Source organism: Zeus faber (assembly GCF_960531495.2).
Source record: "Zeus faber genome assembly, chromosome: 11".
Classification (NCBI taxonomy): Eukaryota; Metazoa; Chordata; class Actinopteri; order Zeiformes; family Zeidae; genus Zeus; species Zeus faber.
In genome coordinates, this window is record NC_137205.1 from 9,523,892 (window position 1) to 9,551,885 (window position 27,994).

General features: G+C 41.2%; 1 long non-coding RNA gene across 1 annotated transcript; it reads right to left on the bottom strand.

The window, feature by feature from the left end:
• Positions 1 to 1,415: 1,415 nt before the first annotated feature.
• On the bottom strand, positions 1,416 to 27,994 carry LOC307236536. The gene is made up of 4 exons (XR_013844380.1): positions 27,894 to 27,994; positions 25,163 to 25,214; positions 13,360 to 13,446; positions 1,416 to 1,624 (listed from the first exon to the last, which is right to left on the bottom strand). It is a non-coding gene; the product is annotated as an uncharacterized lncRNA (long non-coding RNA).

Genomic DNA, 27,994 nt, shown 5'->3' on the forward strand with positions numbered 1-27,994 from the left:
GCTTCAACCACCCCTCAGCTAAATTATAATGATTAGTGCGTGTAATGATCCAGAGGTACAGTCACTGGTTCATTGCGATGGTGAGTAATGTTCAGTGTAGATAATCAAGACAGACTTTCAAAGGAAATGTCAAACCAAACAAAGGGGCACTTTATTATCTTGACCATATTTAGTGACTTTACATCCACCTGAGCATTTTTTATTTACAACATTAATTCACATATCACTGATGTTAACCTATATTGAATTGGGAATGTATTGGAAATGTGCTTTGGGACACTTTGAGTGCTTTACTTTTGCCCTGCTTCCATAGGTATATAGCTCTGTGCCTTTCCAGGCAATATGTAGGCTACATTTGTATTACTTGTAAGATTTCTGCAGATGTTTTAATTCATAATTTCATAATAAGAGTTTACCATTTCATTTGCACTTTGTATATTATTTATCAAATTAACATCCAATCTCTGGTTTCATTTTTTAGAGATTCAATTGATCAGTTTAGACCAATCTATGAGTCCATTCATTTATTGAGACACCAGATTAGAAGTAGTGGCTCAATAAAGGAAGTGAGGAATATGTAGGGCTGTGACTGTATGAATTTTTCTTACCGCGGTGAAAAGCAATGCATCACTGCGGGATTGGTGGCACTCCTTTCAGGGGGTTGTTGTCAGTCAGTGTGCATTACAATAACAGGATAAACCAGATAGAACCATACAAAGACAACATTCCAATGAGGAATTTTCATTAAGGGGAATCATAAATATATTTTTGCGTGTGAATTGTCCACGTCCAGACGCTAACAACAACGTGCCTCCAAATAAAACAACTAAAAGCAGTGTTTTAGAAACGGGGACGGGGTACAGAGGAACCATGGACATTGACCAGCCAAATCCGGTTAGATTGACAAGAGTCAGGTACAGCCCTAGAAATAATTTCTAATCACACAAAAGATAAAATAATAAAAGAAACGCACAAAAGAAATCTCTCTCTCATTTGTGGCGATGCCTGTAATGAGCTCAACCCCACGGTGAAGTCACGTGGCTGCGGTATTGCAGCGATCGTCACATCCCGAGGAATATGCAGATGTGCAAGATTATGATTCCAAGATCAGATTTAGATGAACAGAGCGCAAGAAGTAGAGTACAGTGAGGCAGAGCCAGCTGACAGCTTGTTCCATCACAGGCTATTCTTTTCACCCGAAACAATTTCATTTGCATAAAATACTTACTTATTTATCTAATAATGTCTAGTTCTGCCCTTAATCATTTCAGTCAATTTAGCTTGTTGCAGCAGCAACAATGAGTGCACAGCAGCCATTTTGTTTGTTCACCTGTAAGCGTGGAGCGTGGCAGTGGCTCCTGGCCGGGCGTGGGGGCGCCCCCTGGCTGCTGGGAGGACGGGGGACCTCTGGTTCCCAGGGCGACAGGGGCAGGTCACAAGGTCACAGATCAGATGGTCGGCCTCAGGGATCAGCGGTGAAGGGGCGGGGCTTGTCAGAGCGGGCAGCAAGTGGAGCAGGCCCCCTTGGCATTGCTGAGGATGTGCTGAAAAGAGTACGTATGTGTGCTTGTTTGCAGGGGGTGGGGAGTTGTAGGACTCTGCCTGGACTTGAGATCCTCTGGCGCTGCAGAAAGAAAAGAAAAATTGGGATTACATCAGCATCCAAAGAAATTAAGATTATTAAGATCTCCCATTAAGCTGCCCTGGTACATAGAGTACAATACAAAAATATATATCAAGCATATTGCGAAGTGCACCCGTCCATAACGTAGTGATTTTTCTCATGCTTGCTCTGATAAACAATGCCTGACAATGAAAACGTTTCGTTTTTGAAGTAGGATTTTTACCAGCTTTGGTATCACATCGTTAGCTCGAGTGTGTATGGAGGGTCGGGCTCACACTTCAACCCCCTTCAACCTCAACACCCCTTTCCTGTATCTGCATGGGATGGCCAGACAGACCCGCTCCTTTTCGGCGCTTTAACCATCATGAACAGCAAGGAATCCTCGGCATAAACAAGCTCCATAAACAGCCATTTTTGTTGTTTAACACTCTACTTTCTCTCAGCTGCCACCTGTGGTTTCTGAGAATCCCGTACGGAGAATGCGGCAGCTGCCCAGGGCTGGCTGGGCGAAGGTATAACCCACTTATGTTATACACCTGCCCCTAATAGGACCACATTTTGCTGGTTGGGAAATGCGTAAACGAAAGCAAAGGATGTTATGTTATATTGATGTTAAACTACACTACAAGAGTGCCCTTGTGAACTGGAAATTAAAACAAAATTACTTTTCACACCATAGCAGTCTTGTAACGAGGCTAATCACATCGTATGCAAGGTACTCCGGGTGCGCGCGCGCACACACACACACACGCACACACACACACACACACACACACACACACTTAGAATATACCCCTTGAAAGGCATCATTTCGTAAAGTTACCGAACATAGTTACCAACTAGCGATGCACTGATTGCAATTTTCTTGGCCGATTTAGATTTCTTAAGTCAGACCTGTCAATTCAGATACAGGCCGATTCCAATGTTCATATTAGAATCATTGTAGAGTTGTTCCGATACCAGTATCAGCAACGCCTCCAACAGAGTATCGGTGAGTGCCCAAGTCTATGCCGATATCACGTAATTTATCATGTGATGATTAGCGTTGTGTACGGAGACAGGTACTAAACGGGCTGTGGGGCTAAATTACTAAAGATCGTAGTATCGATAAGCTTTACTGGTACCGGTACGATGAGCAGTATTGGAGAAATGAAGAAAATATTCTATATAAGTCAGCTAAATAATGAAAATTTGACAAAAGAATGTTTAAAAGCTTTATTACAGTAACAAACACTCTTTGTAGTTAGTCTTATACTTCTACTACTATACCTTACAGAATTTGAATCTTCAGAGTGGAAGAAACAGTCAAAAAAGACAAGAGTTGTGATAACACCAACTCCTCTGATCACACTTGGCCTGTCTGTCTTACACCTACATGTACAGTATATGCTCACCACATAGACGATAAGAAGCTCAACAGTCCTGTTTGTCCCTTCACTGTGAACAATGGTAAATTCTAATTAGCATCTTTCCATTTAAAAGTAGCTCTCCACCAGGTGGGGTCTGAGCCATGCTCATTATAAATGCTGAGAACTGGTTATATACAACAATATACTATACAACAACATGCTATATAACAACAACATACTTCACAAAAACCACCCACTATACAATAACAACAAAACATACTATACAACAGCAACATACTACAAAACAACAGCATTCTATACAGCAACTGGCAAATCAGAACACAACGGGACATTTTAACTAATGCACTTTTTTTTTTACAAAGCTATGTTAATATTTATAGTTTGAATTGTGTTTTCTTCAAGTATGTTTTCCTTGCACTGCATTCTCTGTCTGGTTGTAAGATTAAATAATGTAATGCTATTTAAAATGACTTTTAGGAGGATTTAAATCTATATTTAATACAACACAGTCAATTAATTCAATTATATAATTATAGGACCCAGAATCGCGATTGTGGCGCCTCCCCTTGCGGCTGCCTGCGCGAGCACCTTGTGTCGATTACGCACATTTTGGTATTTTTTAGTATTTATAGAGCTTATTGTGCGTAATCACCGGGTGTCATGACATTTCACTGCATATATGTATGAACGTATGTATATGTATGTGACAAATAATCTCTTGAACTTGAACTTATTGTGTTGTAATGGCTATATGTTACCAAATTTGACAAAATTCACCAGAAAAAATGACAAACTCAAGATATCCCTGTCTAATTTTATTGTATTTAGTTTTGTAAGTACGAGAGTTGCCGCGGTTATCGGTGTTACACGGTGTTCGGGCGAATACGGATTACATTACTTGCCCACCGCCTCAACCATCATTTTGCCTTTTTGTTTATATAGAAATAAAACCCATTTATTTAATTTGTGTATCAGCGCTGACATTAATCTAATGACAAGACAAAACATTTAATTTGTAAAATGCTAAGTGTGTTATCAATACTTAGTCTGACGCGACGTGTCTGCTTGTGTGCATACAGCGGAGTTGCAGCACAGTCTGCTTATCAGGAGAGGAGAGAAGGCAATAGGAGACCTGAGATCAGGTCTAGATTGGGACTTGTCTACCACCATCCGTAATTTGCGCCCCTGCAAAACGAGGATGCTCCGCGTTAATAGTTCCACACCCTTGTGGTAAAATGTCCAGTGTTACCGGTAACACCGGTGTTGTCATCAGTTAATTAACGGGTGGGGAAAATTTCTCACCGTGGCATCCCTAGTAAGTACACAATATAGTTTGTTTATTTTTAAGTGAAATGTTTTTCACACCTCGTTTTAGTTTCATTTTAATTGTCTGCACAGGGATGCAAACACATGCATGGCGAAAAAAGGTCTGAAATATAGGTATGGTGGTAGCCGACAGTTTTGTTTCATACATGTAAGAAACAAAACTAAAATAAATAGATCTAAAATAAAAACACAAGCACCAACAGTGCACCGCTGTTTGGAGGAGAAATTAAAAACTAAACTCCTTTAATTCTCTGAGTTAGGTTTAGGTTATACATTTTCCATACAAGTAAGAAGCTAAGGAAACAATAAATCTAAATCGTTCACTGAGATTATATTATAAATTGCTGTATTATAATCACAACATTTGCATATCGAGTGGCAGGATCTGGGGTGGGGGGCGAGCACCTGCTCCTTTATGAACCATGAACCCCATGGTGCCCTTTTTATCAAGCACAGTATTTGGTTTATTTTTGTTTGTTTGTTTTTTAAGGTTTGGCACCCCAATGCGCCTCTCCAGGCTCCCCTGTCTCCCACTGTAATCCTTTATGGGATTATTTTGGTTTTAACGCAACCGGAAGGATGTAAAAGATCTAATTTGCCGGACAGAGCACCAGGTCTCACCAGCCGCAACACAGAGGTTGGGTGAAAACAATCGCTTAATTAGGAGTTTTAAAAGGATAAGCAAAATAAAAAAATAAAAGGATCAAATGGTGTAATTATCCCGGAGAAAGCCTGGTCCCGGTCTGTGTCTCCGCTCCCCGGAAGAGGCGGCTGCAGCGCCCCTGGGCTTGGCCCCCCACCCCCGGTAAAAGGTGTCTGAGTGCACTTTGCATCGCCGCATTGTTCCTACAATATCTGAACAAACCAAATGAAGAAAGAAAACGAGAAAGCCCATTTCAGAATGACCATGAAACAGGGTTTACAGTGATTTTGTTATTTTTGAGGATTTTTTAAAGCGTCGACGTGCAGTTCCTATTGGCGCACACTTTGAATTGCGCTTCATAGGTCATTTAATTAGAAAAAAAAAAAGGGGGGGGGGGGGGGGGGAGATACATCGCCAAACAAAAATTTAAATAAATCATCAACCGCCGAATGAATAATAAATTCCTCCAATTGCCCAAGCCTACTTCCAAACTGCTGACATTTTTTCTCTCACTCTTTTTTGAGAGTCTACTGTGCAACTATGTCTCATTACGATTGTATCAGGTTTGAGTATCGGAGAACTTTTATGAGTACAGTACATGAGCACAGAATCTGATATATCTCACACTGATCGGCCGGTCACCGGTCATGGACAAGCAAGCTGAAAACCGGCCGATTCCACTCACCAGCCGATCGATGCATTTCACGTTTTGTATGTTATCATCACAGTCACATTTGTGACTGATTATTACTCCCCCACCTCCAATTTTACCTCAGCAATGCAGCACTATGGATAATTAAACACCGTTGTGCAGTGGATGTTGAGAGTGCGTGTGTGCGAGTGAGTGAGTGAGTGAGTGAGTGAGTGAGTGAGTGAGTGAGTGAGAGATTACAGAATCACAAGCAAAAGTTCCAGCATCTGGTCCAATATCAGGAAAGTAGTTTAAATAAATACCAAATGTACAACAATTTATTTCACTTACTCTATTCCCTTCAAAAACTCAGATGTATCAGACAAATGTTTCGGAAACAATCGGTTTAATGCGTACGTGCGACATGGGGCGGTATCACACCAGCCCAGCTGTGTGTGGGAACCTTTAGGTTCTCTTGTAACATAGACACCACTGAACCTTTGAGATGCAGCTTTTAAAAGCACCCAAAATATTGAAGACTGAAAAAAACAAGTCTATTAATAAACCCCTCTGCATATCAGATAATTTTAACTTTCACCACTGATCAGTGTTACTTATTTACATTTACTTATATACCACTTACTTAAAAGGGGTTCAAATGGGCAGGATCTCAGGTTGATTTTGATACAAACGGCGGCCCTGAATGGTCCCATGGTCATGAAATGCCAGAACAATATTTATGACTTATGATACAATCCTATAAATATGTTGATTTTATACATAATAGGAATGGGCCTACTACCTTTTCAGTGAAAACCTTATGAGAACAAGTAGCATGTCAAAATGCCCGAAAAGTGTATATTATATTATATTTATTTATTTATTTAAACCCCAACATGGTGGGCACAATGACAAGACACTATTCTAGCGGACTAGCTTGAGACTAACCTGCCGATTTGGACCTGGCATCATTCCATTCACGAGAGAGTATGTATATGTAGGTGTGTGAGTACGCAGGATTACTTTGAGACACAGAGAGGGTGGGGGCTGAGACAAAGAGACGGATTGACATTCCTCACCATGTCTTCGTCTTGAGGTTTAAGGCTCTGTGTGCGTCTATAGACTAGATTAGCGTTACACAACAGGCTTTCGGTTGGCTGGCAGCACTGCGACGCCATGGCAACTAAAACTTCTTAATGGGAGGGAGGGGGGAAGTGTGTGTGTGTGTGTGTGTGTGTGTGTGTGTGTGTGTGTGTGTGTGTGTGTGTGTGTGTGAGTGTGAGTGAGAGCAAGCGAGCGAGAAAAAGGAGAAAGTCCTTACAAGTTGGTAAATGAAGATTAAGATACTAGGGCTGTCGAAGGTAACACAATAACGCCTTAAGGCGTATAACGCCACTCATTTTTTTGCCACATTAATGCAGGTTCTCTTTTAGGACCATTTGCCCGACCCGTAGTTAAGATGGCACCGACATTTGTTGTGTTTGTAGCTTCGCGATAGAGGAGTGAGTGTGATAGAGTCGTCTCTGCATGCGCCCGTGGAGAGATGTACACAATGTACACGGACACAAACAATGGCCTACAAGAACTCCCTCGGCATGTAATATAGTAGGACACTCACCACCATAAACTCGATGTACCAACTGCACATGTCCTAGGCTGCACCACATGATGTAAATGAAGAGTGCGAGTGTCCCTCCATGGCACGTTCTACTTAACTTAGGCGCAGTTACCAGGGCTGCAGAGCTGACGCTAAGGTAGGGCTAAGATAATGGCAAAGGATATTCTGTCGGTAGTGATGGGGAACGTGAACTCACTAGCCAACAAGGCCAACGAGCTGGCTGCCCTGGTGAGGAACCCGAAGATATACAGGGAGTGTGGTTTACTGTTTCTTTGAAAAGTGGCTAACTGGAACACTCCGGATGCTAATGTTGATTTACTAGAGGAAAATTTTTTTATATATAATAATAAAGCGTAAAGGAACACACTACATAGACAGATACTGGAGAGGTAACCACTCGCATCAGTTGTTGCCTGTGGGGGTTAAGTTAGCCATGTTATCATTTGAGCATTTATTTATTTATTTATTTATTTTTATGCTAAATGCAGTACCTTTGAGGGTTTCTGGACAATATTTGTCATTATTTTGGGTTGTTTATTGGTGTCCAATTAACATATATTTGCATAAAGCAAGCATATTTGTCACTCATGTTGTTAAGACTATTAAACACTTGACAATATCCCTTTATGGTAAATTTGGACGGATAAAAAATGTGACAAATAGTGATTATATATTTTAATAGATTGACAGCCCTAAAAGGGACTGAAAAAGAGAAAGACAGGTGACAATGAGACTAACACTCTATAGTGAAAGTGCGCAAGAGAGTTTGACAGTGAGTGGGGTGATTCTGCATGTGTGCGTCTCTTGACCTTTCTCAGAGCAGGTTAGCTAGCAGGGTTAGCTCTCTCTGCCTGCAACAGCAGTACGCAGGTCTATTTTTAAACCTCCCGTTCAAATAGCTGCCTCTGTGTTCCGTCCACCCTAATAACAGAGCAAACACACACCGTGCCCCAACGCTGAAAGCTTGTGAATGTGGGCTGTGTTGTGTCGCGTGTGGTGCATTCTGACGGCTTTGTTAGGTACGGCCAGCAGGTTTAATACCGGAAACAGGACCTCTGGGGTGAATTAAAATAAAAGTGAAGAATTCCGTTCTTCAGTACAAGTTCATAAATTGTTGGAACACAAACTTCAAAGTGGAGAGTAACAAAGTACATTTACTTGAGTATTGTATTAAAGTACATTTTCCGTGTATATCTACTTGGCTTTTGAATTTCAGCCAATTAAAAAAAAAAAAAAAAAAAAAAAGACAGATTTCCTTCTCTTGCCTCTACATTTATGAAGGCTTCTGCTTGCTACTTTGATGCCAGCCATTCAAGTATGCAGTAAATTGACAATCATCTTTCCTACACTGTACAAATGAGCTTGCTTGACTGATTAACTGTTGGCAACGGTTTCTACAGCAATGGAAAAACCCTAACCCATTCGTTTTTTTTACCCAGCCCTAAAACATTTTTAAAGAGGCACATAGCTCAAAACTTTTAATCAAATAGAAATTGGGGAGAACTTCCACTTGTAGTGAAGTGTTTTCTCTACCTTGAGACAATGAGATTGTGTACTCTGTTCACGCTGCTCAGGAAGGTACCAAACTACTGCTCCAAGGCAGATATATGGAAGAGCTCCACAATGTCTATGCAGACAAACAACCGTTCACATGGAGTGATATTAACCAAAAGAAAAAAAAAAAAAAAAAAAAGAGGAAAAGGAACAGATTGTTGGACCGCCCCTCTCGGTAGCCAAGTCGGTATAGAGAGTTGGCCGGAGTCCAGCGTGCAGAGCCGTTTACTTCTGTGAAACTTGACTCAACCTTCCGACACGGAAAGGCCTTTTGTAAACCCTGAGGTATCCGACTCAAGAGGTCCATAGGACGGGGAGGGAAAAATGAAATTAGCCTTATAAGGGGGTCGGAGCGCAGCACCAAGCCAAACAAAGGCAGAAAAGATAGAAGACATTAGCAACATGTGCTCCCTGCTCAAGTTCAGACTGTTGGATATTCAGGGGGAGGTTGTGTCGTGGGGGGAGCTTAGGTCTCTGACATTTATTTCTTCTGGTTGCTTTGTGTTTTCCTCACTGTTCACTATTCTTCCTCCACTCCTTTGCTTTCCCCATCTCTCAGCAACGCTGCCAACTTGGTTTGTATCCATGCTGATCGTCTGCAATCAGCACACAAGAGTACAGTCCAAGGAAGGCTTTCATCAGAGCCATGGAGCTGCAGCCTGACTACTGCTATCATCTTACAGTACTGGGGGATGGGGGTAACTGGGAACAGGGACAGGCGGGCACCAGAGTCGCAAAGAAATAGCCAGAGAGAGAAATGGAAGATTGAGAGTAAGCCACCTTACTATTAAATACATATTTATATATTTTATTTACATATGTATTATCCATTTCTATTTTAAAGTGCAATGTTTACACATTGTTTTTGGTTGGCTGTTTTAAAAAAAAAAAAATATTCTTCATTACTTATAATATACGCATAATGTTGTACATGCCAATAAAGCCCTTAGAATTAAATTGGGAGAGAGAGAAACAGCATGAGTTAAGGTGAGGTAGCGCCGAGTGTCATAAAGGTTGATTTGAGAGGAACGCAGCTGCCCCTTAACCTTTGAACATGCGCACAAAGAGAGAAGCCATCAGAGCAGGAATCCGGTACAACCTACAAGTCTTTCAGCACAACCAGCTAAGTGTTCATGAAATACAAAAATTAAACCAAATTAGTGATTTCAGAACATGCTGTATAAATTCCACTAGCAGAAAAGTAGATTCACATTTTTACTATCGAAAAACAAGAGTGGTTAAGACCAAAATAGCAAATATAAACAATATTCTTAATAGAGTTTATGATACAGAATTCTTTGTTAGGCTAGATAGTCCAGAGCAGTCATTTTTACTTTTAAAAAGTGGATACCTTGATATACATTTCCACATCCCATTTCTAAAATCCAATAGATATTTATAGTGATTAATGCATCATTTATTTCTCAAATATTAGAATGCGAAATATTTTATTTACTTCCATGTCCATGACAGTTCACAGAGCTCTGCAGTGATGTACCATGACAAAATGGAGCTCAAAAAACAGTGGTAGTGGATGAGCAGGGAGGTGGGCGTTTTGGCTCAGTTCTGCGTTGTCTGGTTATACCGTATTAAAAAAAAGGACCTTGCAGAGTCTGAGCACAACAGAGGTGATGGACATTTTATAGATCTGGCAGGCTGTTCGCAAAGGGGCTGGGTGTGCCCAAGTACTGGGAGGGAAAGGAGTAGTGTCCATGTTGGTTTACCTTAAATTATCTATAAAATCGTCACAAATTGAGGCTAGTGAATGAATACCCCTTGCATTGTTAAGCTTAATTTGTTAAGAATTCTTTGACAATTCACTGGTTTGGCATCCACTTATTCATGCTCTCATCCACTCATGCTACTTTATATACCTTCTTCCTCTTCACCCTGACATTTGGCTGTGCATACCATCACAAAAAACAAAGTGCGCTTGCAGTTATCAAATGACCAATACAATGATTAGAGTGTTCTTAACATACAAGAGCATTATTGGATTATCATCCAAGCCTAGCATATGTTCAGACAAAAAGTAAAAATTAAAAAGCTTAGCTGGTTGACAGCAGCTACATACAGAGACGGTGCCCTGGTGATTTAGTGGGATAAGCATCCATTGTCATTCCCTAGTATTTGATGTTTACTACACAATGGACATTTGAGGTTAAAGCTAACTTAGCCATAAACAATGGATTTGATATAAATAAATCAAAATAACTGTCCGGACACAAGCTCAGTGTTGACCATTCTCCAGAAGTAATGTATTTTAGTCAGTTTGCAGATCTTAGGGAGACAGGTCCCGATCGAAGGTCTCCTATAGCCTTCTCTCCTCCCATGATCAAAAGACTGTGCTGCGACTCTGCTGTGCACACACAAGCAGCCACTTTCAGTGTTCAACTAAGTATTGACGACACGTTTGGTACTTCACAAATAAATTTTTTTTTTTATGAACACTGGCACTGACACGCAAAAAAATTAACTGAATGGGTTTAAGTAAAATAAATAAATAAATAAAAAAGGAAAACGACGTTGGGCAAGTAATGTTTTGGTGTACACCCAAACACCATGTAACGCGGGTAACTGCAGCGAACCTAGTATGCAGCTTTGAGGAAAAAAATGAAAGTATTTGGGATCCATTTTTGTGCAACATTTAGTTGCACAACAGTTACCTTTAAACGTAAGAGACACCTGAGGTACTCTTTGTTGTCATGGCAACATCCCAAAACACAATACATTCTTTGGGGCCTGTCTGAACCTGAGGACATGGGCAGAAAGGAGAGAATGTATGCAAATGCCACCAAAGAAATTCAGGTCGACGAGTGCAGGGAAACACCCAGAGGAAGCCCTGCCTACAAACATGGACTTCATTATACTGGAATCTTGGCTCCTTAGATCGAGCTTATCAAAGAATCGGACTGTGCCAAATTAAAGCACGTGAGCTCGATTTAGAACCACTGCTGTGCGCAAACACCATTTTAACACCCTTTCCAGAACACACATGCAAGCGATAGAAATAGCTGTGTGTGTGAACCAAAGATTACAACGTGGAGACCAGCTGCGTGTGTGTGTTTGCCCAAGCTCTTAGACCTCTGCATCAGTGTGCGTGTTGGGCAGGTGATAAGGCAATCAGTGGTCCCAAGGATCATGTTATGACAGCAAGACATCTTTAGGCCCCACAGAGAGACAGAGAGAGAGACAGAGAGAGAGACAGAGAGAGAGACAGAGAGAGACAGAGAGAGACAGAGAGAGACAGAGAGAGGCTACCGAAACAACGACTGTTCAGATATTAACAAAAGCATTTTTGTCTTAACCTTTCGATACTCAGGGGACAAGAAGCTACGGTCTGAATGTGACTGCTAAATTTATCGTGCCAAGAAGTCAAAATGTATGCCATGTGGGACGAAGATTAAATTTTTGCACTGGTATTTGCTGATACATACTTAAAATGATCATAAATTGCATTAACATAGAGAGCAGTATGTATACAGGGGAGGGCAGACAGAAGCAAACACATATGAGGGCAGCCACAGATGACAAGTTATACATGTGTTTTGTAGTTTTTTGAACACACAAAATATAAACACACGCAGAAGAGGCCAGGCAACTAGGGGAGGAGTCATGGTCAGAATGAGATAAGGTAGAAGAGGCTGCTTCTGGAGCAGAACCAAATAATGATAGTGGTACCGGACTAATTACAAAATTCACATTGGTTTTCACTTTGGCCATTTATGTAAAGCACAAAAAGGTGGGAGACATTAAGCCTTTGTATCCATTAGAAATGTGTAGTTATTTCGTTTTTTGTTGTGTCATGATTCAGCACATAAAATGTCTCCAAAACTAAAAGTTCCGGGCGATGAAGGGTCAAAAACCTAGAGGCAAAACACAGGGAACGGCAGCCAGCTTTTTCCGCTTTTGTGCAAAAACCTTAAAGGGGCTGTGACAACCTGCGGTCCCGCAGCACTGAGACCTATAAACTCTGCACTGTGCGAGGGACAGCAGGTGAGGTAGAGGGAGAGACAGACAATAAGAGCAAGCCTAAGACTCGGGGTCAGAGATGCAGACGAGGTCGGCCGTAACATTAGTCGTGCTCATGCGGGTCGGCTCAGTGGAAACTTGGATCGGCAATTCAAAACGGAAAACACAACCACGTTACACAGCGAAGAATAGATGCCTCAGTGCTCCGTCCCCCGTAACACTAACTTCACAGGAATATGATGGCAATGAAAAGCCAGTGATTCCCTGCTAAATCAAGTTCAAGTTCAAGAGATTATTTGTCACATACATATACATACGTTCATACATATATGCAGTGAAATGTCATGACACCCGGTGATTACGCACAATAAGCTCTATAAATACTAAAAAATACCAAAATGTGCGTAATCGACACAAGGTGCTCGCGCAGGCAGCCGCAAGGGGAGGCGCCACAATCGCGATTAACAGTGTCCTTTCTCTATTTTTATTTTAGAGGTGGGTCAGTGCCTCGTGGGTGAAGCCTAAGTTATGACTCCATAATAAAGTTAAATGGCTGTGTGTACTAACTGGACGACCATGCAACATGACATGCCTAATAAAGCAGAGGTTGTGCCATCTTACCTGTCGTCCAATCCCGTGTCTTCTTTTCCTTCTTCCTGGTCACACTCTTTCTTCCATCCACTGTTCTTCCCTCTGTGGGTGGCTTCCCTGTGGAACAATATGGAGGCTTGGGTTCAGACTTTAGCATAGAAATCATCCTGTTTGCGTTTTGTATAGTGACTTTTGAAGCTCGAAAACTTGAAGGTACAATTCAGTAGCCCTCACAAGTAGATCAAGGGTGCATAAAAACACCAAAACACAGTAACAATGCTTGACTAGGCCTGTGGCAGTTACTTAATCGACTTATTGTACAATATATGGATATGATCTAAATTTTTCTCAAGTTGATAATTGCCCGTTGTATTTACATGCTTATTTGTTTACATAAGAATGTCGCCAACATGATGCCAGAATAAACAGCAGGGTTTTTCCTACCACTATAAGACTTGGGCACAGCGCCTAAATGGTTTTTCACAGTGCCGGGGAGAGACGGAAAGTATCACCATGACAAAACCTAAACAGTACCTCGGCGACAGAAGAGCCCTCTGAAATCGCCATGGCCATGTTTATCTTTTGGAGTTTTCACAGTGACCACGATCATAATCCCAGAGTTTTACACTTGTGCTCAAAAGTTTACATACCCTGGGAGAATTTATGATTTCTTGGCCATTCTTCAGAGAACATGAATGATAACACAAAAACCTTTCTTCCACTCATGGTTAATGGTTGGATGAAGCTATTACTCTTTTTAAATCAAAATGACAAAAAAAAAAAAAGTACCGAAATGACCCTGATCAAAATTTTACATACCATACTTTGACCTAATAACATGCACAAAAGTTGACAAACAGGTTTGAATGGCTAATCAAGGTTCCCATCCCTACCTGTGACCTGTTTGTTTGTAATTAGTGTGTGTGTGTGTGTGTGTGTGTGTGTATAAAAGGTCAGTGAGTTTCTGGGCTTCTGACAGACCATTGCATCTTTCATCCAGTGCTGCACAGACATTTCTGGATTCTGAGTCATGGGGAAAGCAAAAGAATTGTCAAAGGATCTGCGAGAAAAGGTAATTGAACTGCATAAAACAGGAAAGGGGTATAAAAAGATATCCAAGGAATTGAGTGCCAATCACCAGTGTTCAAACACTGATTAAGAAGTGGAAAATGAGGGATTCTGTTGAAACCAAACCACGGCCAGCAAAGATTTCAGCCACAACTGCCAGGAAAATTGTTCGAGATGCAAAGAAAAATCAACAAATAACTTCATCTGAAATACAGGACTCTCTGAAAAATTGTGGTGTGGCTGTTTCAAGATGCACAATAAGGAGGCACTTGAAGAAAAATGGGCTGCATGGCCGAGTCGCCAGAAGAAAGCCATTTCTGCGCAAACGTCACAAAGTATCCCGCTTACATTACGCCAAACAACACAGAGACAAGCCTCAAAACTGCTGGAACAAAGTAATTTGGAGTGTGGAGACCAAAATTGAACTTTTTGGCCACAACCATAAACGTTACATTTGGAGAGGAGTCAACAAGGCCTATGATGAAAGGAACACCATTCCTACTGTGAAACACGGAGGTGGATCACTGATGTTTTTGGGATGTGTGAGCTACAAAGGCACAGGAAACTTGGCCAAAATTGAGGCAAGATGAATGCAGCATGTTATCATTAAATACTTGAGTAAAATTTGCACTCATCAGCCCGGAAGCTGCGCATGGGACGTTTTTGGACATTCCAACATGACAATGATCCAAAACACAAGGCCAAGTCGACCTGTCATTGGCTACAGCAGAACAAAGTGAAGGTTTTGGAGTGGCCATCTCAATCTCCTGACCTCAGTATCATTGAGTCACTCTGGGGAGATCTCAAACGTGCAGTTCATGCAAGACAGCCCAATAACTTACAGGAACTGAAGGCTTTTTGCCAAGAAGAATGGGCAGCTTTGCCATCTGGGAAAATAAAGAACCTCATCCACAACTACCACAAAAGACTTCAAGCTGTCATTGATGTTAAAGGGGGCAATACACGGTATTAACAACTGGGGTATGTAAACTTTTGATCAGGGTCATTTGGGTACTTTCTTTTGTCATTTTGATTTAAAAAGAGTAAATACAGTTGTTTGCCAATAAATAGCTTGATCCAACCATTAACCATGAGTGGAAGAAAGGTTTTTGTGTTATCATTCATATTCTCTGAAGAATGGCCAGAAATCATAAATTCTCCCAGGGTAGGTAAACTTTTGAGCACAAGTGGATTGGATTCCCATTGGAGCTTACACGCTGGAATTCATGTGGACTCTCTGCCACCGTTACGCCTACAGATGCTGCGTTCAAGTCTTGTGGGAACGTGAGATCAAAATGTCTTTCTACTTTTTGCTTTTTATATCCATAACTACTCTACTTATACAGGGCTCGTCAGTAACTGTTGCCCTCAGCAACCAGATTGAGTCAATTGGCAACCATATAGTGGACTCTGGTTTCCCCTTTTGGCAACCATTTAAGATAAAAAATATGGACAGCAAACAGCGAAACGTGGACCCCAAAATAAAATAAATACAATAAAGTAAATGAGTTGCATAAGTGATATTTAAAGATTGCTGTTACAGTCGTAACCAGAACGCTGCACGTGCGTTGGTGCACTTACTCACGTGCAAACAGACACCTGTTCACGTTTTAACGCCTTTCTTCATCATCTGCGACGTGAAAAGATCAGATTTCCACGCAGTCAGAACGTAAGAGTGTGCATCCTAGTTGAATTCTATAATCCCTGGGCACCACAGAGCGTCTCTCCTACTGGGCTGCTGACCGCGCTTTTGGCCAAAGAGTCAGACAGTGGATGGCAGTAGAGCAAGGTTATTACAGTCAGGGATGCAAACGACTTGCTTTTCGGTGAACAGTGTTTTCATGTCAATTTGGGTGACTTGTGTGAATCATCCAAACCGATCAGAGGAGGGCTTTTTGTGTGTGTGTGTGTGTGTGTGTGTGTGTGTGTGTGTGTGTGTGTGTGTGTGTGTGTGTAATCCGTCCGAGGGAACAACGGCATTCCAGATCAATTAACTAGTGGATTCGTTCTCTGATATTACGCTAGAACTGAGACGCAGACATGGCTCTAAGCAGTCCAAACAGCCAGGAAGCAATGCTGCATTCATAGGCTCAGAAAACTATAATGTGTTTCGGAAGTGTTGCGTTTCTCGGAATCCGGAAAACCATCGTCTACCACTATAGGTATATTTTAGACCTTTTCACCATACATGTGTTTTCATCCCTGTAGTTGACTAAAACTAGGTCTGAAAAAAACATTTATGTTAAAACTAGAAACTATTGTGTACTTACAAAACAAACTAAATACAGGAAATGTCTTTAGTTTTAGTATAGTTTCTAGGGAATTTGGTCAACATATAGCCTTTAAAATACAATAACCAGTTCTTGTCTTAATGAGCATGATGGCTCAGACATCATCTGGTGGAGAGCTACTTTTAAATGGAAGGATGAAATTGGAATTTAACATTGTTAACAACGAGGGGTCAAACAGGACTGTTGAGATTCTTATTGTCTTTGTGGTGCGCATGTGTTACCCACCGCATATTTAAAAGGGTCACAAAAGAGTCAATAACTTCTGATTTTGGATTATAAATGGGATATGAAATGATGGAAGGACACACATATTCCTGTTCATTTTACACCAATGCCCGGAACTTCAACGCGCATCGCACCTGTAAAGGACCCAAAATTAGCGTGTCAACCCAGGGTTAGTATTAGACTGTAGTACTGTTCATATTAGAGTAGCTGATCAGAGGTGGACCCGATAAAAACCTGTGTATATTGGCGGGTTATTTGACCTGGGACTGAAACCCGGGTGTTACCTTTCCCACTGATGACAAGATGTTAGCAGGTGTTGATGTGTTTTCGGTGCAGTGGGAAGGGGTATTCTATTCTGGGTTTGTTTTTGTTTTCGCATATAGGCTACCACGCATTCTGTGTACGACTGCATCCTGTGTTATAATTTTAAAATAAAATTATTTTCTTTATAAAAACAACATTTGGTCTTCAAAACTCTCAAATTTGCCTTAAAAAAGGGGGGCTGTCTTATAATCAGGGTCGACCTATATTTCAGTCAATATGGTATATGGTCAATACATTTTGGATATTTTAATATTTTTTCACATTACAATATCGGAACATTCTTCGGAATTAAAAATTCATTGCTATTTGAAAGGGTGCACTTGCATTATTGTGCTGTTATATTATCATTATATCTCATTATATTTGCCACCAATAAATCGGTGGCAAAAATGGTCTCAAAACAACTATTATTCACTGCAATTTTTCTGGGACAACATATCTTCCAAAAAAGAAGGAGTTATCGTGACAGACCTCCCCTTGAGTGCGTCAGGCCTCAAACAAACAGCTCTGCTACAATCAAATAATTGTGACAACTCCATAGAGCTCTTTACATTTGTGCCGTGAAGCAATTTCACAAATGTTAAAGAAGTTAGTGGTGGGGAAAGACAAGATTGTAGCTTTTGGGCTACGTTCACACTGCAGGCAAAAGTGGCCCAAAATGCGATTATTTTGCTCATCTGTGACTCATGTGAGATCCGTTTTTTCATAACAGTGTGAACAGCACAAATCACATTGAAACCAATCTTTAAAATTTAGATTTGGGCCACTTTGGTCCTAAACATAGGTCCGATTGTTTGCAATTCGACCTCAGGCTGAACAGTCAAATCGGAATTCATGCGACTTTTACGTCACTCTAGAGCAGGGGTCCCGAACTTTTTTAGTTTTTATATCACAAACACAGAACACACGCGCACACACAAAGTTCTCGGACTGGTGGGGGTAAGAGAGTCTCCCCGTTACGCACGGAGGAAAATAAATACATCTACAATAAGAGTATTGGGTCAAACAAAAAAAAGAAAAAAAACGACCTACTTCGAGAATAAACTCTGCATTCTGTCCCAATTTGTGCACATTGTGTTTTTATTTTAGATTTCACTAAATTACTGTATTGGGAAAAGGAAAAAACAAAAACAAAAAAAAAACACAACAACCACTGTGCCCGTCTAGATTTTTGCCATATTTACTTCCATACGACAGCATTCTGCGTCTGTTACTTCTGTGCATGCGGGTCAGTTCAGGACCGTGACCAGTCCACACTGGAATCTGATATTGGCCAAAAATAATGTGAACAACCAACATCTGAGCAATAAAGTCAGTGTAGCACTAAGGCTTACAGTGTGAATGTAGCCTTAGTCTCAAAAATAATGTGCACATAATTTGGCTCAATAAGGCTTCAGGCACTGTCCACACATAGACAAAGACACGCTAGCACCATGTTCCTGACAGCAAACCAGGGTTTTCAGATTAGTGGCCTATCAGAGAATGACACTCTTGACTCCCCACCACCCACCCAGAGTGTGTTGGTGTAGCCGAGGCAACCGCAGCGGGTGGGCCAATTAGCCTGCAGGAGAAAGCTGCAGCCTACGCTCCCTCTGGTCTAATCTGATAATGGGATTACAGCAGAGTGCTGCACTACCATTCCTATAAACAGACGGACGCACAGAGAGAAAGATGCTTAAACAACTATGGGTCTCATCCCCCAGGTCTGGGCGGTAGTCAGCGTTGTGCCATCTCAATGTGTTTCTATTAATATCATTGTTTTGGCTCATTTGTTGGGTATGTTATTACAAAAGAGGAACACCAACAGCTTGAAGGAAGGACAGACAAATCAAAAGGACACAAAAGGGATTGATTACCTTATGCGTTTCCATGATACAATTGCAGAAAATGTTCTGGATGACAAGCAGATCTGTTCCATGGAAATATTTTGAATCACTGCTGTTGAGGAGGGACTAGGCTTGGGCCCATATTCCATAATATCAGATATCACAATATTTACTACCAAAGGCAATTTTTTTCTAAAGTATCAAAATAGTGTGCACTCCCCCTTCAACATTTCTGAAATTTGTGCCAGAGTAGCTCTTTTGTGGGAAAGGACCAGACGGACTAGACTTCGCTTCCCACGTGCATCAATGCCCATGGGCGTCCATGACACTGCTGTCCTTCCTTGGACCACTGTTGGTAGGTACTAACTACTGCATATCAGGAACAACCCACAAGACCTGCCGTTTTGGAGATGCTCTAACCCATATATATATATATATATATATATATATATATATATATATATATATATATATATCGAGCTAGCTACCTATCTATATATAATAGGTCATCTAGCCATCACAATTTGGCCCTTGTCAGTCACTCAGATCCTTACGCTTGCCAATTTTTCCTGCTTCCAACATATCAACTACACTTGAGCGATCGTGCAAAATTCCAATCAGCGATCGCCAATTGATGATTTTATGCACGTGTGCATAGAACATACTGGAGCAAATGCGGTCTGTTTCAAATTGGACAGTCCCTTAACTCAGTTGTGCTTAAAATTTGTTTCATACAAGTAGGAAACAAACAAAAAAACAAATAGATCTAAAATAAAAACACAGGAAAACCTGCATGCAAGTGAGGAAGCAGTGCGCGTGTACAGTGCACTGCTTTCTGGAGGAGAAATAAGAGAAATAAACTCTCCTCCAATTCTGAGTTTGTGTTATGTTTTTCTTTTTCCATACAAGTAGGAAACAAAATAAATCTAAATCTTTCTCTATGAGATTATATATTGCTATATTATATCACAAAATGTTCATATTGAGGAGGGAAGCTGAGCAGAGAGGGAGAGAGCCTCCGCCCCCTCTCTCCACTCCAGTTTCAGAAGACTAAACTACAAACCATCTCAGTATGCAGATTTTTCCTGCCGGATTAAAAAATATATATGTAAATAAATCATCTGTCATCAATATCAATCATGACTGAATAATAGCATAACTTCACAAACTGAAGTTGCTATATATATATATATATATATATATCGCATCACTTGACAGGTGCTGTTGGAACAAGATGAGCAATGTTATTAATTTCACCTGTCAGTGGTTTTATTGACACACACACACACACACACACACACACACACACACACACACACACACACACACACACACACACACACACACACACACACACACACACACACACACACACACACACACACACACACACCTAACTGCTCTATTGTCATTGTCCTAAGTCAAACAATTAAAAACACAAACACTGGGAGCTTACATTGCAATTTTTGCATGTAAAAAATTTGGGATTTTACAATAGTGCAAAATTCCATCTAATATAAATCCAGGAATGAAAGACAATGGACACAAGAAGTTGGTAGCTTATCTGCGTGGAGACTGGTGAGCATGCCTAATCTAACCACTGCATAACCAGATCATTACATAAAACAGCAAGGGGTAGAGACTTGTGCCTCGCAATTTTTAGAATAAATATCCAATTCAAAAGGACCTTCATTCAGCTGTTGCTGCTAGGGTTTGTGGTTCTCGTGCCTCAGCAGCTACAAAAGACATTGGGAGATGGTCGGTATAAAAATAAACAAAAAACCTGCAAGACACTGAGGCCGGTTTACAATTTGCAGAACCGTTGAAACTTGGAACCATCCCTCCGTGCCAGTCCCCGCTACTGGGGCGCGGCTGTCTGCGATCTGGGCACACGGGGATGCGGACGATTGACACATAAAAGCATATTTATGATTCCTCACTGAAATATTATCGCTGTGCTTTGTTGTAAGCTTCTATCTGTTTTATCCAGTTATTGTAATGCACACTGACTGAAAATAAATAAAAATATTTAGAATTTTAGCAGTTAATTACCTCAGGGCTGCACAGCCAACATACTTTGTAGAGTATACTGACACAGGGTTCACTGGTGTTTTTTTTTCATGTAGTTAATGTCAGAACCTTAACTTGCATGGTGTGAAAGCCCCCCCCCCCCCATGAACCTCAGTCCCCTCATTCACCAAGCCTGGGCTCTGACCCTGCCAGGCACTGCTACCCCCCCCCCCCCGGGTGAGCTCCTGTTTCATCTCAACCATCAAGTGCTTCAGCAGATGGCTCTAGGTTGAAAAACAAAAAACTACAACAACAAAGCCTGGTGGGGGCCCGGCTTCCCAAAGAGTCAAAGCACAGTGTGCACACACACACGGGAGAGCATCTGTTTATGAGCAGAACAATTGCCTCTGCCGACCAACACAGCTGACACAGGGCAGTGGGGGGTGGGAAGAGCAGAAGTCAACCTGAGTCAGGGAGAGTGAGCTGGGGGGTCTGTAAGTCCACAGCAGAAGTATTGACCAAGTTCAAGTAGGCGTAGTACTTAGGAAATACTTAACGTTGTTTTGTTTAAGCAGATTTTGTGGTCTGCACATTGGTGGAAATAAGGACTGGACCGTTTGAATATCAGCCAATTGGAGCAGCTGCGACTGAGATGTCGCCTGAGGGCCCTGTGTGCAGATTTAAGGTCAGAGAATTATGTCCCCGTGACTCAATGAGTGGAGAGAGGAGTGATTGAGAGAAAGCAAAAGACCATGCCGGTTCTTGAAAGTCAACTCTCTCCCCATTCCACTTCAAAGAATTTAGTTTGTACAGTCCAGGGCATGTCCAAACATTTAACCTTTAAAGGGGTCATGCTGGAAAGAGTCAAAGGTCAGTTTTTAAGGGAAAAATGCATTGAAGGGGTTGCCAATTACTGCTTGCACAAGTATGTGTGCACATCATGGTCAATGTACATTTCAATACCTTCTCTGCAAGTGGATAATAAAAAAAGTAAATAAAAAACATTTTTATTTGTATGTTTCTGCCTCGCACCCTCTTCAGCTCCTGCAACACAAAACCTCCGCTGGCTTCTGAAAAGGTTGCTCGCTTGCCTGAAATAACTCCAATCTAAATATGGCCTGCGTTTTGCTTCAAGCTAATAAAAATGGATATTTGGTGCTATTAATAAGCCATTTATTTTCTTGCACCAAGACAACAGTGGCGGGAGATGCGAAGAAATTGTTTTAAAAGGTCGTTTGTGACCCGCCAAAAGAGCTGCGGATTAGATGTTTAAAAAAAAAAAAAAAAAATTATATATATATATATATATATATATATATATATATATATATATATATATATATATATATATATATATATATATATAAAAAGTGTTGTTGGCATTTTTTAACCATGGCAAAGATTCCCTCCCTCCCTCCCTCCCCCCAGCAAAGATTAACTGATAACGTGAGGAGTAGGCTTGGGCTGTTATTCAATAATTTCATATTTTCCCAGTATATGGACAAAGCTCATTCACTTGCACGCACAAAGAGGATGTATGAGGACATGTGCACACAACATTTTTATGAAAAATAATAGTAATAGAATAATAATAGTTTCTACAGAAATACTGCACAAAAATGTTATAGACTCATTTTGGTGTCACCCTCTCTGATGGTGTGACCCGGTGCGGTCTGCACCGGGTCACACAATTTATAATCCACTAATGGTAAGATAGTGAAAAACTTAAATATTTGTGGTACAATAAATAGTCTTAATAAATAAATATCCCCCCCATCAACGACAATATTGTGTATCGTGATATTTGGGTATGGCTGCATCGCAATATAAAATTTTGGATATCTCCTACGCCTAGTGAGGAGACAAATCAATCCCATGTGTAAACTCACAATAAATAAGACCACAAATACACAACACCACAAGGGTTTGTCTGTACTTTAAGAACAGAGGCGGCAGGTAAGTCGCATGGCTAATTTGCATGAACACGAGTACATCATTTGCATCAATTTGCTCACAGAGAGTGGATGGGGAGGCTCCATTTGAGAAAGCCATCGCTCATCTGTGCCTGGCAGTAGGCTTCTCTATCACCCAAACGGCTGCTGAATTGTTTGTTTTGGATGTTATACACTTATATTGGGTGATTGTAAGGAAACCATGACTAATGAACAGGCTCACACCTGTGTTTCTTATTAATTTGATTGTTTAGGAGCAGTTCTATAATGGAACCTTTGCTTGTCCAAGGAGCATGACTGAGATTGTTAACATCACACTGAAAAATGTATCATTATCCACATAGATTAGCATAAATTTCATACCGCTCCTTTAAAATAAATGAAGACCTGTTTATCTGTTTACACCTTGCATTAACATGCGTCTTTGGGGACCTGATCACAAGGGGACAGCTCGTGAAGTACGTCTGTTCACACCTGGCATTAGAATTAGGGCCGCAGGAGCAAAATCCGAATAGAATTCAGATATTAAGAAAAAGATCACTATTCGAATAATGAAATTGCCACTCGATTATGTATTTATTTTTACAAATAATTGATAATAAATGTTTTGGCTAACGTTAGCGAATGAATTTGCATGTGATTAACAATAAAGTTCAACATAAGTTCATCCAGTTTGTTGCACAGTGAACACATATTAGAGAGAAATTTTACCAGGAACAGTGTGCAAAGTCCACGTCAGTAGGTGGTCACTTAATGTGGCCCAGGACACATTTGCTTTTACACTGCACAAAAATAATGTGGCCATATGCGGCCCAGACCATCTCCTAATGGGGGCTGAGCAACCCAATCTAAATGTGTACGGGCACACCTGTACTTAAGCGCTGTCCACTTGTGATCGGATCACCCAAGACACATGTTAATACTAGGGATAAACAGGGCCTCAGACATACCTGACTAGAAAAATGCTACGACCGACTACATTTAAGTCTGCTCCGTCAAGGTCAAATGTTTTATTGGACAGAAATCCCCCCCCACCAGCTGTATCACTTCTAGTTCAGGCTTTTCCCATGTCAAATCACACTGACACAGTGTGTGCGTGTGTGTGTGTGTGTGTGTGTGTACTAACCTGACACTGGTGGTTATGTTCCAATCCCCACAATGTAAATAAATTGGGGTTTTTTGCCACCTCATAGTATGTCAGATAGCCGAATTGACCAAATGCCATGTGTTATACCTTAAGAGATCAGTTGTTAGTTCTCATCATTGTAAAGTTATTACAGTTTTCTAATATATTGATCGAGACGGCACCCAACACAATGGCCTGATCCTCATTGCTTGTGAGTAATTTCCCTGAGTTACAAACTCAAAAGTAGGAAAACACACACTATAATGCTTTAGCCTACACTGAATAGCATTCTTTATCTATATACTTTCACTCAAAAATATAACAACATAGCATTTCTTGTCCACTCACCAGTCCGCCAAAGTAAAGACAAAAAGGGCTGTGTGAAACTTACAGGTAAACCCAGTTGAGGAACAATTTTGTGCAGTTTCTACAGTAACTGTAATAATGGCCAAATAATGACCAAGAAAGTGTTTGGAACCGGATGCTACAGCCAGCCTACACTTAACCTATGTGAAAATCCTAAATCATTTTCAGAGACATACTGACATATAGGTAAATTTAGAAGCAAACCAAATAAACCAAACTAAAAATAAAAAAAGATTGGTGGTGGTGGACCTTTTGTCCGTCTCATCCAACTGTACCGCCACAATGAGCTACACAAACACCTCATCGAGCACAAAACACCAGGACCCTAGCTCCTCATTTAGTGTTTTAAAACGGCAAAGCTTACTCAGCACATCGCTGCCTGGATTCACCCAGAGCCCCCCCACCCCTCTAATTCAACACAAACGGAACTGTGTGTGCTTACACAAGCATGGGCCCCCTCATGTGTCCCCCTGACACACACACACACACACACACACACACACACACACACACACACACTTCGAACATATGCCCCCCCCCCATACACAACGAAAGAGAACGCACCAGAAAGGCAAGGCAAATGGGTTCAACCAATACCGCAGGCACTGTGCTGAGGCTTAGTATTGTGAGCGCACACACACTCACCTGTTTTTACACTTCAGTTTCTTTGGTGGCCACAGCTTCCAATTCCAAATCTCTAGAATGAGTGAGAGCACAACAGAGAGAAATTAGTAGACAGGCTTTCACACTACCGGTCACAATAATAATGAGAATACAGATTTTGAAAGACGAGTGAATTCACACATTTTCAGGGAAGATGGGACCTATCCGATATCAGGTGCCAATACTGATGGCACCACTCTCTCATCAGATATCTGACCGAATGTCGCCAAAACACGTTCTGATCCAAATTCCATAGCTTGGGCTGGTCCATGAACCCACCGTTTTATTTAGCTAATTTAATGGTCTGCCTCCTCGAGAATTCAGCTTGGCAAAAAATTTACCTATCGCACAATGCGGGAAAAGGAACTTTCTATAGGCACTGCCAACGGAGTTGGGCAAACCTTCACTAAATATGTCCTTCGGCTTGTCGGTTGCGTCCGTTTTAAAACCAAAATAATCCTACATCAACGTTGCACCATATTGGAATGGGCAAGACTGGCCTGTAAACAAAATACAGTGGTACCTCGACTTACGACTGCATCTACTTACCACTAATCCAAGATACTAGTAGTGATAGTCACGAAAATTTGTATCAACTTGCGACCGACTGCTCCAAGATACGACCATGGAAATTTGCAGTTGGTGCGTCGGCGGCCATGTTCGCTCTCAGTCAGCGGGCGACCTATATCGTCTGTGCACGTAGTTCGTGGCTTATCGATATTTTTTTTACATTTACTGTGTTTCTGCTGTGTATTTTGTTTATTTTCACCCTCCATGGATGATGGGAAAAAGAAAAAGGCAATGATTCCCATTTAAACTAAGAAGGAAATCATAGAAAAATATGAGCGTGGTGTATATGGGAAAAATTGCTTCGACATACGACTGTTTTAACATACGACCGTTCTTATAGAAAGAATTACAGTCGTAAGTCGAGGTACCACTGTACAAGTAAAAGGGGGAGCTGCAGTTTTTCTGGATTAATAGCACTAACGTTTACATTTCTCAAAAGATTGTGAGATCTATGTGGAGTAGGAAAAAAGTTTTGAACCCCCCCCCCACCCAACGGATTTTTGTATTTTTTTGCTCTTTTAATAAGAAGTGCTGTGTTGTTTACTACAGCCTCATAACTTTACACATAACAGTAAACAATAAAGAAAAAAAGAGCTTAGTATCGGAATCAGCCTCGGTTGCAGCTCTAATTCTCAGCAATCGATTTATTCATAAAAAGATACAGCATGAAATAGCCACCGGGCTTCATAAAACTATGTTTGAGGAGGTACTTCCTCAGTCACTTTCTGCAAGGTGCCACAGTAAGCCAGACCTGGCAAGTAGACGTACAGCAGCAGGTTTCGTTGAAATGTCTAATGTAAAAAGAACCTGAAACAGGAACTCAGCAACTAGGCCTTATGTTGATATCAGATTTAGGCATTCGGGGATTTTCACATTCTTTACAAGTACATTAGCACAGTATCTGACCATATATCACATTGATATCTACACACAAATCCTTATTTTTGACATTTAACAGGAAACAGAAAGCAAACAACATAATCATTTGCGCTTTGCACCTTCTGAACAAATAGTCACCAATATCAAACCACACGTTGATAATTGACAAAGGCCAAAAGCTCACCAAAAGAAACATAATTAGCTGTGAACCTATAAAGAGACCGTATGAATCGACAGGAAAACCAAGCATCTCACACAGCTCGAGTGGAAATGCAGGTTACACTGCATAGCAAATAGAGACAATTTGCACTCTGGCTTCCTAGGCCAATACAAAGTGCAAGTGCTACCTATCAGCCATTATCTCTGTTGTTGGCTGGCCTGCAGCTTAGCCCACATGGCTTCTCTATGGACTTGTGATATACATTTTTTTTACTTCCAAAAGTAACGTGCCATCACATGACAGTTATATATTGTTTTGATTTAGTTAAAGCGGTCACACAAGCGTAAAGTCACAAAGCCAAGCCAGCTCGGGTCCAATACGACAAAACGACATAGTCCGCGTCCTGGCCGACAGAGGGGGGTAAAAACACAAACGGCGACTTATAGTTCACCTTAGCTGGTCGTTCGACCACCCGGGAGAAGGTACAAGTGGTGTTCGGCGCACCCGAATAGAGCCAACATGCACACCCGTGTTTCAATTTCGATCAAATACATATTAAACCCCCAGCCACACACTCGGCATCATCTTACGAATGGCCAGAGGGCAGACAGACACCAAAGCCACTGCCCGACACGTAAAAGTCCAGCTGATTAGTCCATTAGACGGAGAAATGTCACGATCAACGAGAGGCGTTTTATCCGAATTGAAGCGGGAGCGCCAACATAACGAGGATAGTTACGGCAGATCGAGTAGCCCAAGGTGGCTAACTTGCTAGCCTAGCGAGTTTCATCGGGGCAAACAACGTAGCAACACAAAACCTACCCTGTCGAATGCACACAAGAGCCTAACGCAGCATTCTCCAGGTTAGTAGTTCGGTGGGTTTATTCATTCAATTGTGTAAAACAAAAAAAAAAAAAATGCAACCCGCGTCTGGCTAAGCTAACGCCGGGCTAGCTGCAAAGCGGCTAAACAGCAGCGGACAAACCGAGCTACGCCAGTCCGCTCTCACGGCGTCGCAGCGCAGTGTTCATGCAAGCACACAAATTGATCGAGGGGGAAAAAAAAAATAAAAAAAAAAAGCACCATTTAAAAAATGACCCTTACCTCAAAAAGTATAAAGTGCAACAGAGAGGAAATGAAAGCCGGCTGTAAGGCTAAAGAAATTTCAACGCGTTTGCAGCATCTACGAGGGGAGGCATTTGTCC